A 15,330-nucleotide genomic window follows, 5' to 3' on the forward strand; every position below is an offset into this window, starting at 1 on the left:
TGTCTCCAGCTCATTTGTCTCAATTACTCTTTTCTGTTTTTAGACATGTTTTGCAATTTTTTGTTGTGTTTTGTTTTGTCATTTCTGGTAATTATGTGGTTTTTTTAATGCTTAAATGGATGTTTGTTGTTGTGTTATTAAGCTTACTGGTGTCTCCTGGTGGATATGACCAGGAGATAGGCTTCCCATTTCGCACGTAATGCTTAGCAGCTGTTATTGGCTCTTGTCTCAATAGTGGAATATTATGGGGTATGCTTGTAGCTTGGCTATAGGGCCATGATTGCTGTCTCTTCTTGGGTAACGAAGGGAGAAAAAGCTCCCACCTCCAGGAAAAATGTGTGATCAAAAGGACCAAAAGCAGAACCAATATAAAAGCAGAGACAAAAACCACCACTTTGAAACAAATATAAAACTGTGGCCGACTGTCCAATCGCCTTGCTACACAGGCAGTTTTCTTGCACCAAAGAAGCCTCCAGCAGTGGATGGGGGTGTCTGCTCACTCAGGCCTCTCCTCTAGTCACAACCATAGAGGTGCACAGATAGATATTGAGAAGTTAATGGGAGAAAGATTGTCTACTAGTTTTGTCTCTGAAGGTCAGTTAGGTATCTGCATGTGCACAGTGTAATTCTCAAGATAGCTGTTGAATCGGTTCTGACTCATATAGGACATAACTCCTCAATTGTTTGTTGTTGGTAATTACCACAAAGCAGCTAAACTAAGCAGTGCCTGTTGGCACTATGAAGAGTAAAGTTAGGGAGAAGAGAAAAGGAGAAAGGGAATGGGATAACATGAGAGGAATGAGGCTGGGTGGGAAAAAGGGAGATGGGGAAAGGTATGAGAATACAAGGGTGAGTTGGCACAGAATTTGGGGGAAAGCTAAAAATGTCTCCTTTGTCCTTAGAGAGAGTGGGTGAATGTTTACATTTCCTAGCCCTCTCCCTATGCAAGTATCCTCCAATTCGTAGGATGTGAGAAAAGAACAAACTGGATTCATTTTCTTAAATTATAAACATTTCCTTGCTCTCTTCAACATTCAAGACATTTGCTAAATTTCCTCCACTACCAATGCACAGTTTAAAAGTCCAGGGGAACTGTGAGTTGCGTCATTGGCAGTGCAGGGTGCACATTCTCAGGATTTACGTCTTTAAAGCACACAAAGAAGGTCGAGTTCGTCAGAGAGTACTGCCTGGAGATGATGAGTTGCAACACTCAAAGTTTATTCCTGGGAAATAAGTAAAGACTAAATAAGCTCCCGGGAATGGCCTTTCAAAGAAAGATTTGGTCTGACATCTGTCTGAGTTAGCTGGAGGACTTGCAATTGAGCTGGACAGAGAATTTTGTGGTTCTATAAGAGGAAAAGGGTATGACAGCCCTTGGACATTCGATCAAAGCAAGCATTTACTTGTGCTCCACTGATTTGCTTGAAAGTTTGGAATTTCTAGTTACAGATTCTTCAGAAAAAGAGCAAGGCTGTGGGGGAGAGCTGAGTGTAGAATTCTATACAGGACTGCCTGAAATTTGAGAAGTTGTACCTGACTTTTCTTAGAATCACTTTTCCTCCATTAAAATGAAGATAAGACAATCTCTTTCTGAGGGTTAGTGAGACAAGGGGCCCCTTGAGACACTAAGCAGGACTCAGGAAATGTTTGCTCCCATCCCTTTCCAGCATATGTGCTATATATTTTATCACATGATCATAGAGTACTAGAGACTGAAGGGGGTCTTAGGAATTGGTAACGTAACCCACATTTTCTTTGAATGATGGACTAAAATCTTGAGAACTTAAATGACTTGTCCAAGACCACCTATGCAGCCCGAGATTGAATCCAAGATCCCCAATCCGGTGCTCTTAGTGATGAAATGCTATTTTGAATCACCATGTTTCTTGTTAAGTAGTACTCAGGTAAGTATACAAGGGGTTTCAAAAGTTATTGGCGAAAATTCCGTTATCTGTTCTATTAATTAGAGGACCAAATCAATATATAAATCATTTGGTTCTGGTCGATCTTTAGTTAAGACAAGAATTCCTAGCCTCTGGTGAGCTTACAGCAGAAGAGAGTGACCCTTACTTACCTAAGAGGTATGCTTTTCTTAGTGGGGCCCCTGGCTGTGGGTTATGGTGGAAAAGACTGAGTCAGCCCGTTGGATGGAATCTGTCACTAGCTATGTGAGTTCTGGCACAAGTGGAACTGTTTTCTTATCAATAAAAAATAAGGACAATTTACATATTTTACAAGACTATATTAACTGATGCATATAAAATACCCAGTCATTACCCATGCACTGTCATCTAGTCAATTCCAACTCATAGACATAGACCCTATAGGACAGAGTATATCTGCTCCTTAAATCTCTACAGGATCAGATAGCCTCATCTTTCTCCCAAGGGTCAGTTGGTGGGTTTGAACCACCAAGCTTGTTTTAGCAGCCCAACACTTAACTCACTGCACACTAGTCTCCTTACTCAGTCAACAGTAAACTTCAATAATTAATTTTTTTTCCTCTGTTATGTTTGTTTGTTTGTTGTGGTGGTTCAAAAGCACTTATGCCTTTACTTTGAGTGGATCTGAGTAGAGGGCCCGGGGGAACTCACTAAAAGTTACTTTAGGTGCCTTTTCATTAAAAGGATGTTGCCAAAGTGCATTATGTACATAAAAGAGAAAGCAAAAAGAAAGATAAGAAAATTTCACTACTTTCTTAATAGTTGGTGTATATCCAGAGCTCTGGTAGCGTAGTGGTTACAAATCAGACTGCGAATGTCAAGGTCAGTAGTTTGAGACTATGCCTGAGAAAAATGAGGCTTTCTGCTCCCGTGAAGATTTACAGCCTCGGAAACCCTACACATGGTTGCTATGAGTCGGAACAAGACTCCACCGCACATAACCACCACTACCACCTACTATATTGTCACCGGAGTCCTGGACTGGCACTGTGGGTTAACGCATTTGACCTCAAGGTCAGTGGTTCAAGTTCACCAGCTGCTCCTTGGAAACCCTATACAGGGTCACTATGGGTCGGAACTGACTCAACGGTACTTAACACCAACAACAACACATTGTAACCATAAGCATTGGACCGTGAATCGCAAAGTCCACGGCTCTAGCATGCTAGCAGCTCTGTGGAAGAAAGTTGAGGCTTTCTGCTCCAGCAGATTTAAAAGTCTTAGAAACCCTATAGAAGGTCACTATATATTGGAACCAACTTGAAGGCACTTAACCACAACAAATATTGTACCTAGGGCTTTGAACTGGCTTTAACCCATTCAATCATGATCCACAAAGTGAAATCAGAACAGACCTGAATTTTTAAAATTTGGATAATCTGGAATACTAACCAAAATAGGAAATTTCACAAGTAAAATGCTTCAAGGGGGAAACTCAGAATAGGCACAGCAAGACCTTTCAGAAACCTGATGCTTAGTAGAGGATTTTTGCCAGGACTGGAGAGCAATATACATTCAAACAGTTTAATTGGCCACCATGTTTGAGCTGGCATGACTACTCAGTCTATCAAGAGATTTGGTTGCTATGCAAACAAATGCTGCCTTTGTTTACAAAGAGGGAGATTAAGTTTCTAGCAGGGTTTCAACCCATAATTATTTTAACTCCTGTTAGCATTCCGGGTCCATTTCAGTATCACTTTACTGACCATGACTGAAGTAGGCTGAGCCAGTTCAAAGTCCTCATTGTAACTTGCTTTTAAAATACAACAATAGATCCCAAACATCTTAACATACAAACTAACACACTTCTGCAAGTTAACTATTAATTACTCTGTAATAGTCCATTAGCAGTTAATCCAATTATTCAAACTAATCCCCCTTGACAGACACATGGATTATTTCCAATTTCCTGCCATTATAAACAACACTGCAATTAACATTCTTGTGGGTTAGTACAGATTCCTAGAAATGGAATTACTGGGTCAAAGAAAATTCCCAGAACTAAAGCTTTTAATATAATTTGCCATATTTCCCTCCCAAAATATTATACCAAATAGTAATCATAGACAAGCACACACAAACAAACCTGTTTAAGTCAAGTTGATTGTGATTCTTGGCAATCCCATATGTTAAAGAGAAGAGGTGAGTTGTATATGGTTGTTTTAGCTATAATCTTTACAGAAGTTGATTGCCAAATCTGTCTCTCTTGACACATTAAGAGGGTTTCAATCTACAGACTTAGATTAGTGTTGTTGTTAGGAGCTGTTGAACCACTGCTGACTCATAGCCACCTTATGCATAAAAGAATAAAACACTGCCCCATCCTATGTGAATCTCTCAATCATTACTATGCTTGAGTCTATTGCTGCTGCCACTGTGCCAATCGACTCATGGGGGATATTCCTTTTTATCACTGACCCTCCACTTTACCAAGCATGATGGCCTTCTCCAGGGACTGGTCCCTCCTGAGAATGCTATTTATTGGTCCAGTGGTGAGGATTTTTGTTTTCTTTCCATTTAGGTGCAATCCATATCGAAGGCTGTGGTTTTTTAAATCTTTATCAGTAAATATTTTAAGCCCTCTTCACTTTCAGCAAGCAAGATTGTATCATCTGCATATTGCAGGTTGTTAATGAATCTTCTTCCAATCCTGATGCCATATTCTTCTTCATATAATCCTTAGCTTCTCAAATTATTTGCTCAGCATACAGATTGAATAGGTATGGTCAAAGAATACAACCCTGGAGCACACCTTTCTTCGTTTTAAACTATTCAGTGTTCCCTTGTTCTATTGGAATAACTGCCTCTTGGTCTATGTGTAGGTTCTTCATGAGCTCAATTAAGTGTTCTAGGATACTTACTCTCTGCAGTGTTGGCCATACTGTGTCATGATCCACATAATCAAATGTGTTTGCATAGTCAGTAAAACACAGGTAAACATCTTTCTGGCAATGATATCCCTTGTTCAATGTCGCCATCTGAATCCGGCCTGAACCTCTGGCAGCTGCCTGTCAATGTACTGCTACAACTGTTTTTGAATTCTCTTTAGCAAAATTTGCTTGAATGCAATATTAATGATATTGTCCTCTGATTTCCCTATTTCATTTGATGACATTTCTTTGGAATGAGCACAAATATGGATCTCTTCCAGTCAGGTCAGGTAGCTGTCTTCCAAATTTCTTGGCATAGTTGAGTGAGTGCCTTCAGTGCTGCATCACTTTGTTGAAAGGTTTCAATTTGTATTCCATCAATTCCCAGGACCTTGTTCTTTGTCAGTGTTTTCAGTGCACCTTGGACTTCTTGCTTCAGTATCATTTGCTCTAGATCATATGCTACCTCTTGAAATGGTAAAACATCAACCATTTCTTTTTGGTTCAGTGATTCTGTGTATTCCTTCCATCTTCTTCTGATGCTGTCGGCATCATTCAATATTTTGCCCAAAAAATCCTTCAGTATTTCAAGTCAAGTCTTGGATTTTTTTCTTAATTTTCTCAGCTTGAAAAATGTTGAATGTATTCTTCCTTTTTAGTTTTCTAACTCCAGGTCTTTGCACATTTCATTATAATATTTGAGTTTGTCTTCTCGAGCTGCCCTTTGAAATTTTCTGTTTAGCTCTTTTACTTCCACATTTCTTCCATTTGGCTTGGCTTCTCTATGCTCAACAGCAAGTTTCAGAGTCTCTTTTGACACTCATTTTGGGTTTTTCTTTCTCTCCTGTCTTTTTCTTTTCTTTTTAACTTTTGTAGTGAAGGTTAACAGAACAGAGCATCAGTTTTACATTCAACAAATCCTATACTTTGCTTCATTAAATGATTACAATTTCCTCCATGTACCATCAGTTCACAGCATTTACCTTTATTCATTTTAACTCTTGCATCCCAACCTGTGTCTCCCACAACCTTCATCTTTTCCCTGCCAACCTCCCTTTTATTGTATATTGCCTGCCCCCATCACCCATGTTAACATATGTATACCCTCTAACCCGAGAATAATTTTCCCTTTACACTCCCTCACTCTCTAGTAATTATCACAGAATATTTCTTTTATCAAGAAAACCTTTTCTTAGTGGTTACAAGTCGGGCTGCTAACCTCAAGGTCAGCAGTTCAAAACTACCAGCCATTACACGGGAGATAGATGAGGTTTTTCTGCTCCCATAAAAACTTAAAGCCTCAGAAACCCTCTATAGGGTCGCTGTGAATTGGAACTAACTCCACGGCACACAACACTTTTTCACCATTGGTCTCATACAGTATTTGTGTTTTTGTGGTTGACTAGTTTCACTTAGCATAATGTCCTTCAGGTTCATTCCTGTTGTGAGGTGTTTTGCAGAGTCATCATTACCCTTCAGTGTTGTGGAGTATTCCATCGTGTATTTGTATGAAAGTTTGTTAAAACATCCTTCTGTTGATGGGCATTTAGGCTGTCTCCATCTTTTTGATGTTTCTCTTGTAGACTGCATATTAAAGGATCCTGTTTTCTTACCCACCTACTACTCCTTGTTTCTTAACTGGTGTATTTGATCCATGTACATTCAGTGCAATTATCAAAAGTTATGAATTGATTGCTATCATTTTACTGTGTGTTTTTTGTGCTGTTGCTGGTTTCTTTGTTCCACATAATTTTCTGCACTGGGCTCATTTTGTTTGTGGGTTTGCTTTACATTCTCATTTCTGTTGTGTTAATGTTTAGTAAATGTTTCTGGAGTTGTTGTTTTTTTGTGTGTGTGTGTGTGTGTGTTTGTATGTGAAGGTATATTGATTTTCTTTGAGGCTACCCTGTAATTTACTAATTTCTTTCCCTGTTTAAACAGTCTGTTTTATCTAAAATCGACTTGACTTCCTTGCCACTTAGAAGTTTTATAACTACACTATTCTCTCTTTTTGCTTTGTAGTTGACTTCATCATAAATTGATATCCTTGGTTCCCTATTTTCAGTGTTGTAATTTATTTTCCTTTAAATAATTCTATATCTTGATTGAGTTTTGAATGGTTGATTGAGTTGTCATGTACATTAATCTTAGGTTGCTGTCTGCTTTTGTTGGTTCTCAGTCCAAAGAATATCCTTAAGTTGTTTGTTTTTTTTAATTTGGTCTAGTTTTTATAACTTTTTAAAATTTCTGTTTATCTAGAAATCTTCTAATTCCAACATCATATTTGAAGGACAGCTTTGTTGGGTATATGATTCTTAGTTGGCTTTTTTTGTTTTTTCCTTTCTGGATTTTGCATATATCATCCTACTGCCTTCTTGCCAACATTTTCGATTGAGTTGTGCTACCACTTCAGAAGTAGAGCAGATTTAGAGTGAAAGGGGATGCAGAACTGAGTTTGGGACAGTTAAATGTGAAGGGCCAGCTGGGTCTCTAAATGGGCTTGTCTTACATGTTTTAGCTATGGACCTGAAACCTAAAATGAAGGAGTAGGATAATCCTCAGTATTAGGTAGAAATGGATGAGCTAATCCTCAGTATTAAAACATTGGAAGTGGGTGAGCTAATTTGGAGGGAAAGGAAAATAATGAGATGAGAAACAAGTGTGGAATTTGGGAGAAACTACTAGTCCTAATATGGTGCCATGGGTTAATACACTGGACTGCAAGGTCAGTTTGAACCACAAAGTTGGCAATTCAAGCTCACCAGCTGCTCCTCGGAAACCCTATACAGGGTTGCTATGAGTCGGGACCGACTCAACAGCACTCAGCAACACTAACAGCAATATTTAAGAAGGAGAGAAATTTTTAAAAAAGAGTCTGATATTGAAAGACTCCATGGGTAAGAATGGATTGAATTTTAAAAATGAAAGAAGTGGTCAGGAGATCAGTCGCCACTGAAAGCTTGAGCAACAATAAAAAGGGTAAAAAAATGGATCCATTAGACTCAGAACCCAGGATACCCCTAGTGATCTTTTTGAAGAGCCAGACTACAAGAAGTAGAACCAAGAAAATATAGACTCTTGTTTTGAAAATGTTGGCTGTAAATAGGAAGAAAGCTGCTAATGAAGGAAAACAAAACATGGCTGGGGGAAGACCTTTAAAACGAATAAATGGAAGAGAGTTGAGCATATTGTTATGCTGAAGGTATAGAACTATTAGAGAAAGGGAGGTTAAAATACAATAGAAAGTCCACTGAGTAAATTGAAGTTACAACAGTAGAAGGAGTATATAAAGTTAAAAAAGTCAAGATGAAAATTGCAGGGATTCCAACACTGGAAAGATGGCTGGAGGAAATAGAGACAGAGAAAAAGCTCCAAGTCAGAAATAGACAATAGCATCACACATTGCAGAAAAATTAAATAGTAGAAGATGAAAAGAGAAATAACTGAAAGATGGATTCGAAATCCTAGTGTGGCATTTCAGATAAGCACTGGATCGCAAGATAGTGGTTCAAACCCACCAGCCAATCCTCGGAAATCATATAGAGGGTTACTATAAGTCAGAACTAATTTGACGGCACCTAAAAATATTTACTGGTGAAGATCAAAGAACACAGCCTTCAGTATGCATTGCATCTCAATGTGAAGAAAACAAAAATCTCACCATTGGACCAATAAACAATGTTCTTATCAATGGAGAAAAGATTGAAGTTATCAAGGACCTCATTCTTCTTGGATTAACTATCAACACTCATAGAAGCAGCAGTCAAGAAATCAAACGATGTATTGCATTAGGCAAATCTATTTAAAGTGTTGAAGAGCAAAGATGTCACTTGAGGACTAAGGTGCACCTAACCCAAGCCATGGTATTTTCAGTAACTTCATATGCATGCAAAAGCTGGACAGTGAATGGAAGACTGTAGTAGAATTGATGCTTTTGAGTTATAGTGTTGGAGGAGATTATTGAAGGTACCATGGGCTGCCAAAAGAACCAACAGATCTGTGTTGGAAGAAGTGCAGCCAGTGTGCTCTTTGGAGGCCAGGATGGCCAAACTTCGTCTCTCATACTTTGGACATATTGCCAGGAGGGACAAGTATCTGGAGAAGGATATCATGTTTGGTAAGGTGAAGGGTCAGAGAAAAAGAAGAAGACCCCCAACAAGATGGATTGGCAAAGTGGCAGCATCAGTGGGCTCAAGCATGGCAACAATTGTGAGGTTGGCCCAAGATGGGGCAGTGTTTTGTTCTGTTGTACATAGGGTCTCTGTGAGTAGGTACCAACTCGATGGCACTTAACAACAACAACATGTCACCATATTCAAGACTTATGGAAGCAGCAGTCAAAAAATCAAATGATGGACATATTAAAGACCTCTTTAAAGAACAAAAATGTCACTTTGAATACCGAGGTGCTCCTGGCTCAAGCCATGGTATTTTCAATTGCCTCATATGCTTGTGAAAGATGGACAATGAATAAAGAAGACCAGAGAATTGATACATTTGAATTATGGTGTTGGTAAGAATATTGAAAGTACTATGGACTGCAAGAAGAACAAAGAATTCTGTCCTGGAAAAAGCATAGCCAGAATGCTCCTTAGAAGCAATGATAGTGAGACTTTGTCTCCTGTACTTTGAACATATTATTGGAAGGGATCATGCCCTGGAAAACAGCATGATGCTTGTAAAGTAGAGGGTCAGAGAAAAGGAGGACGATCCCCAAGGAGATGATTTGACACAATGGCTGCAACAATGGGCTTAAACCTAACAGTTGTAGGGATGGAGCAAGATCTAGGCACTGGTTCATTCTGTTGTACACAGGATCATTATGAGTTGGAGCCATGTATATAGCAACATGCTTTGTTATCGTGTTAAGCAGGATGTTGTTGTTGTTGTAAAGTGCTGCTGAGTCTGTTCTGACTCATAGTGACCCTGTATACAGTTTCTGAGGGATGGCTGGTGGATTTGAACTGCCAGCCTTACAGTTCAAACCCACCTTTGTGGTCTAGTGCTTATCCTACAGCACCACACCAGGACTCTATTAAGTAGGATAGACAATTAAAACTACAGTGTGAGTATATTTCCTTATAAAGTACTTAGTGTGGCACTGTAGGTTAAGCACTAGATGCAAGACAGAAGCTCAGAGTCAGAGCTGACTCTAAGGGGCTAACAACAAACAACAGGGAGTGGGAAGGGTATATAATGCAAATAGCACATATACAGAAAAATGCTAATATTTGTGTCTAAGGAATGGGACTATAGGAGACATTTTTTGTTTGTTTGTTTGTTTTAACGTAAATTATATGATCGTTTACATGGGAGACCATTAGTTTTACATTCATTCTATCGTATATCGTTTCATTGCCATGGTTCCAATCCCCTCCATGCATCATCAACCAACCAAAGGGTATACACTGCAAGCCTGTCCCCTACACTACCCTCCACCCCCACCCCACACCCCCCAGTCTTCAGCACACAGTCGCTCTCCCTCTCTGGATCCAAAGTCCCCAGCTGCTCCATTGCACCATGTCATCGTCTCTGCCTCCATCTCAGGCATCGCTGCTTTTTTGGGTAGGGTCCACTCTCAGCTCTTCTCTGGTGATGGTCCTAGGGACCTCCGCTCTATAGGAGACATTTTTATTATTTCAGTATCTCAATATTTTCTTTAGTGTGCATGTAATAATTTCAAAGTAAACTTTAAGAAGGAGATTTGTGGTAACGGGAAGGGGGCGAAAAGAAGGGATAATAAAGCAGTTTGAGGGAGATGCAGGGTAGAGGGGAGAATGTTGTTTTAGGATGGAGATTATCTAATTTTCTGAAAGTATGGTCACTGGAAAGGGTGTGGCTAACATAATAGTAGAGAGAAAGAATTGTGGGAAGGGAACAGTAACCAGAGAAGATGAGGGGATAGACTGAGGGAGTAGCTTTAGGAAAGAGAAAGAATACTGCTTCATAGCCAGAAAAAAGGAGGTGAGAATGAATGACTTAGGAGATACAATGGAGGAAAGTTGAAAGCACTCTTACTTGATAATGTTTATTTGATTTCGAAATTGGGAGATGCAATCTGTTGAGGATCAAGATACGGGAGTGTATCAGGGTCTTGAGATAGGTGATGGAAAATGCAGTAAAAAAGAGATAAGTAGAATAGCAGTGGGTAGTTCTGTGGTCCCATCTAATGATAGAGAGCGATATCCAGGGCCCAGTTATAGAAAGTCATTCAGCCAGAACCAGCAGGCTAGAAACAGGAGTGGAGAGGAACTACAGCTGGAGTTGGGATCTAGTAAGGCTGTGGGGCTGAAGACAGAAGGTCAAGACCTGCAGAGGGTGCCTAGTGAGTATCATTGAAATGACTGTGGGGTTGAGATTTCCAGAGAGGGAAGTGAAACCAGGAGGAATCTGGTAGAGTAGAACAATGCATAAAGACAGAGAGAATGAAGCCCTCAGTGAAGCTGAAAAACAAGCTTAGCTCATGATGTGCATGAGGTAGAAGAAGGAGGAACTGAGGGCAGAGTGAAGGTGGAACAAGGTCTCCCATCCAGGAGAAGTACAACGGCTCCTGAGGGTGTGACTGTGGGAACAAGAGGTGCAGACACAATCATAGAGAAGGCAAGAAGTGGAGAGATTCAAATATTGAATGGACTCCCAGCAGGGGCATTAAAGTTAGTCGGGCTGCAGAGACCTAAAGCCATTGACGAATGGGATGAGGGGAGGGAGAATCCCTAGAGGTCAGAGTAATAAGAAGAGGGCAGTCCCATGCAAGGATGGTGCCAACTAACCTTGTAAAAGCCAAGGCAGGAATGTGTTCACTAAATGCTGACCCTTGGAGATGGGAAATAAAGGAAAACTGCAGCCTCTGCTGGAGAGAAAGGTGAAGAAAGTGGGCTCATTTTACCAAACTTCATTTCAACTAAGATTTGATATTTGAACCTTCATAAGTGCGAGACAAGTCCTAGTGTGGCGCTGTAGGATAAGCAGGTGACTGCAAGGTCAGTTTGAATCACAAAATCGGCAGTTCAAACTCACCAGCCGCTCCTTGGAAATCCTATATAGGATCCCTATGAATTGGAACCGATTCCATGGCACTTAACAACAGCAACAAGTACAAGACAATGTTCTATGTAGGCAGAAGACTAAGTTGTTGTTGCTATGTGCCATGGAGTCAGTTCCGACTCATAGCAATCCTGTACAGGGTTTCCGAGGCTGTAAATCTTTACAGGAGCAGAAAGCCTCATCTTTCTCCTGCAAAACAGCTGGTAGTTTCAAACTGCTGACCTTGCAGTACGCAGCCCGATTCGTAACCACTACGCTACCAGAGATCCTGAAGACTAAGTGAATGAACAGAAATGGCCACACTACCCTGAGACATACACGTTAAAAACCACACACACAACAGGGCAGAAAGTCCATGCTATGACAGAGAACTCAACTTGATAGCACTTAACAACAACAACAGCAACAAGTTATTTCTGGGTGGAGTCCTGGTGTGGCACTGTGGGATAGAGCATTGGACTGCAAGGTTGGTTTGAACCACAAGGTCAGCAGTTCAAACTCACCAGCCACTCCTTGGAAACCCTGTACAGGGTCCTAAGAGTTGGAACTGACTCAATGGCACTTAACAACAACAACAACAGCAACATATTCTTACTTTAGAGGACTGGTGTAGCGCAATGGGTTAATGCGCTGGACTGCAAGGTCAGTTTGAACTGCAAGGTTGGTGGTTCAAGCTAACCAGCCACTCCTAGAAAACCCTACGCAGGGTTGCTATGAGTTGGAACTGCTTCGACAGCACTTAACAACAACAACAACATATTCTTGCTTTAAACCTCAAGAATTAAAAAATATAAAATTTATCTTGTGATGATCAAAATTCTAACCGCTTAGTGAGAAGTGTTATGGACCAAAATGGGAAGGATGCAGGCATTGGTATGTGGAGGTAAATTTTCTAAGAGAAGTGGACGAGTTGAGGTTTGGGGTACAATAACATTTTATCAGATTTTGAATCTTGCAAATTTTGAACAGTGAGCTATTAAAATAGCAATAAAGTCTCACCTAACAAACAAAATCTGAAAAAATTTTAATCCCCTGAATTAAAAAACTTAGCCAAAGATGGCATATTTTAAAACTGGTAGAACAAGTGCATTGTAAGCTTTGTTTATAATATTGTTATGTGACTGTTCCACAGGTGAGACATACCAATCACTCTTAGTATCATGGGAACTACAGTTTTTCATGTGCATCAAATATATTTATATATTAAACCTTTTATTGTTAATTAAGTAAAAGTTTACAAATCATCAGTCCCACATTTTTTTTAAAAAAAGGATACACTTTCATTCATTACAAAGATAATAATAATGCTGGTATAAGATGATATTTCATTGTTGCTTTGACTTCCATCTCTCTAATATCTGAGTCCTGTTGTGGCACCGTGGGTTAATGCATCAGACTGCAAAGCCATTTGAACTGCAAGATCAGTGATTCAAGTTCACCAGCGGCTCCTTAGAAACCCTATAAAGAGTCGCTATGGGTCAGAACCAACTCGACGGCACTTAACAACAACAACAACAATATTTAATAGTGGAGTCCTGGTGTGGTGCTGTGGGCTAATGCACTAGACTGCAAGGTTGGTTTGAACTGCAAGATCGGTGGTTCAAGCTCACCAGCCACTCCTGGGAAACCCTATACAGGGTTGCTATGAGTTGGAACTGACTCCACAGCACTTAACAACAACAATAGCTAATAAGCCTGAGCGTTTCTTCATATTTTTGTTGGTCGCCTGAATGTCTTCTTTAGTGAAGTGTCTCTTCATGTCCTCTGCCTATTTTTAAATTGGATTATTTGTTTTCTTCTTGTGGAGGTATCCAAGTGTTCTATAAATTTTAGAGAGTAACACCCTGTTCGATATGTCATTGCCAAAATTTTTTTCACAGTCCATGGTTTCTCTTTTTACTCCTTTGGTAAAATCTTTTGATGCACATAAGTGGCTAAATTTTGAAGGTCCTGGGCTTCTATTTTGCCTTCTGCTGTTTGTGTATTGTCAGTTATGTTTGATAGTATACTGTGTCATGTATCATAGTCCCTAAATTTGTCCCTATTGTTTCACTGCTGATCTTTAGAGTTCTAGGTTTCACATTTAATTTTTTAATCCATGGTGAGTTTGTTTTTATATATGGTGTGAGAGATGGATCTTGTTTCACTCTTCTGCAAATGGATTACACGTTTTGCTAGCACCATTTACTGAAGAGACTATATCTTCCCCATTTAATGTGTTTTGACCCTTTGTCAAATTAACTGACTGGAGGTGGATGGGTTTACTTCTGGATTCTCAATTCTGTACCACTGATCTATGTACCTTTCATTGTCCCAGTACCAGGCTGTTTTGATTACTGTAGCTATGTAGTAGGTTTTGAGATTGGAAAGTGAGAGAGCTCCAACTTTGTTCTTCTTTTTTGGTAATGCTTTACTTATCCAGAGTCTCTTTCCTTTTCATATAAACTTACTGATTAATTTTCCATCTCTTTGAATAACTATGTTGCAATCTGAATTGAGATTGCATTATATCTATATATATCTACATATTCAAAATATGTATTATTTTAAAACAATTTCTTCCCCCAAAATAATCCAGTTAGAGAATCTGATTGTTGTTGTTAAGTGCTGTTGAATCAGTTCTGACCCATAGTGACCCTGTAGAGGGTTTCTGTGGAGCAGCTGGTGGGTTTGAATCACTGACCTTACAGTTCAAATCAATCTTGTGGTCCAGTGCTTATCCTATAGAGCCACACCAGCAGTTTTAGAGCATATTTTTGCTTTCCTGCTCCTCTTGATTTTTCAATATCTTCTTTAATATTTTGCAGCGTGCTCTTTCCTAAATTAATAGCTTTTGCTTGTCTTTCTAGTGGCTTTTCATTTACATCTAACTTATGTTCCAAAGTTATTTAGGTTCAGGTACACTTTTCAGTACTTGTACCAGTAGAACTAATTAATAAACATTTGGTGAATGTGAGGTTGTAGCCTGGGAAGCCCATGGCTGTATAGAAGGGCTGCTCTGTGAGATCCCGAGGCAGGCGGAGGCCAAAGAGGTGCGAAGGAGAGGTTCGAGGAAGTGGGGAGGTGACGTTCACTGGGCCTGCCCAATCTGGAGGCTTCACATCAAAGTCTTCGTTTTCTGAGAAGGTTCCTCCGTGGAACTGCCACTCTTTGGATTTCTGAGACTCTTCCTCCCCTTAAAGCCGAGTGATCATGTCTGGCTTAGCAAATGGGAATTCCAGGGACAGGACAGTTTCATAATTCATCCGCATGACTTCACGGTAGAGCGCCTTCTGTTGTTCTGTCAAAACTTCCCACTCCTCATAGGAAAAATATATGGCTACCTCATTAAATAGGGCTGGCACCCATCCACCCTCTGAGCAGATTCGCACTTTCTGCATATCTGAATGGTCATCCTCCAGTTCCCAGCTCTGAATCTCTTCTTCTTCCTCTTCCTTTAGGATCAGATTGAGAGGGTAGGCTGTGGGTTCCAT

The 15,330-nt window shown here is 39.9% G+C and overlaps 1 pseudogene; it reads right to left on the reverse strand.

Moving 5' to 3' along the window:
- Positions 1-15,033: 15,033 nt before the first annotated feature.
- On the reverse strand, positions 15,034-15,330 carry LOC102840495 (annotated as a pseudogene).

Source organism: Chrysochloris asiatica, unplaced genomic scaffold (assembly GCF_000296735.1).
Source record: "Chrysochloris asiatica unplaced genomic scaffold, ChrAsi1.0 scaffold00135, whole genome shotgun sequence".
NCBI lineage: Eukaryota > Metazoa > Chordata > Mammalia > Afrosoricida > Chrysochloridae > Chrysochloris > Chrysochloris asiatica.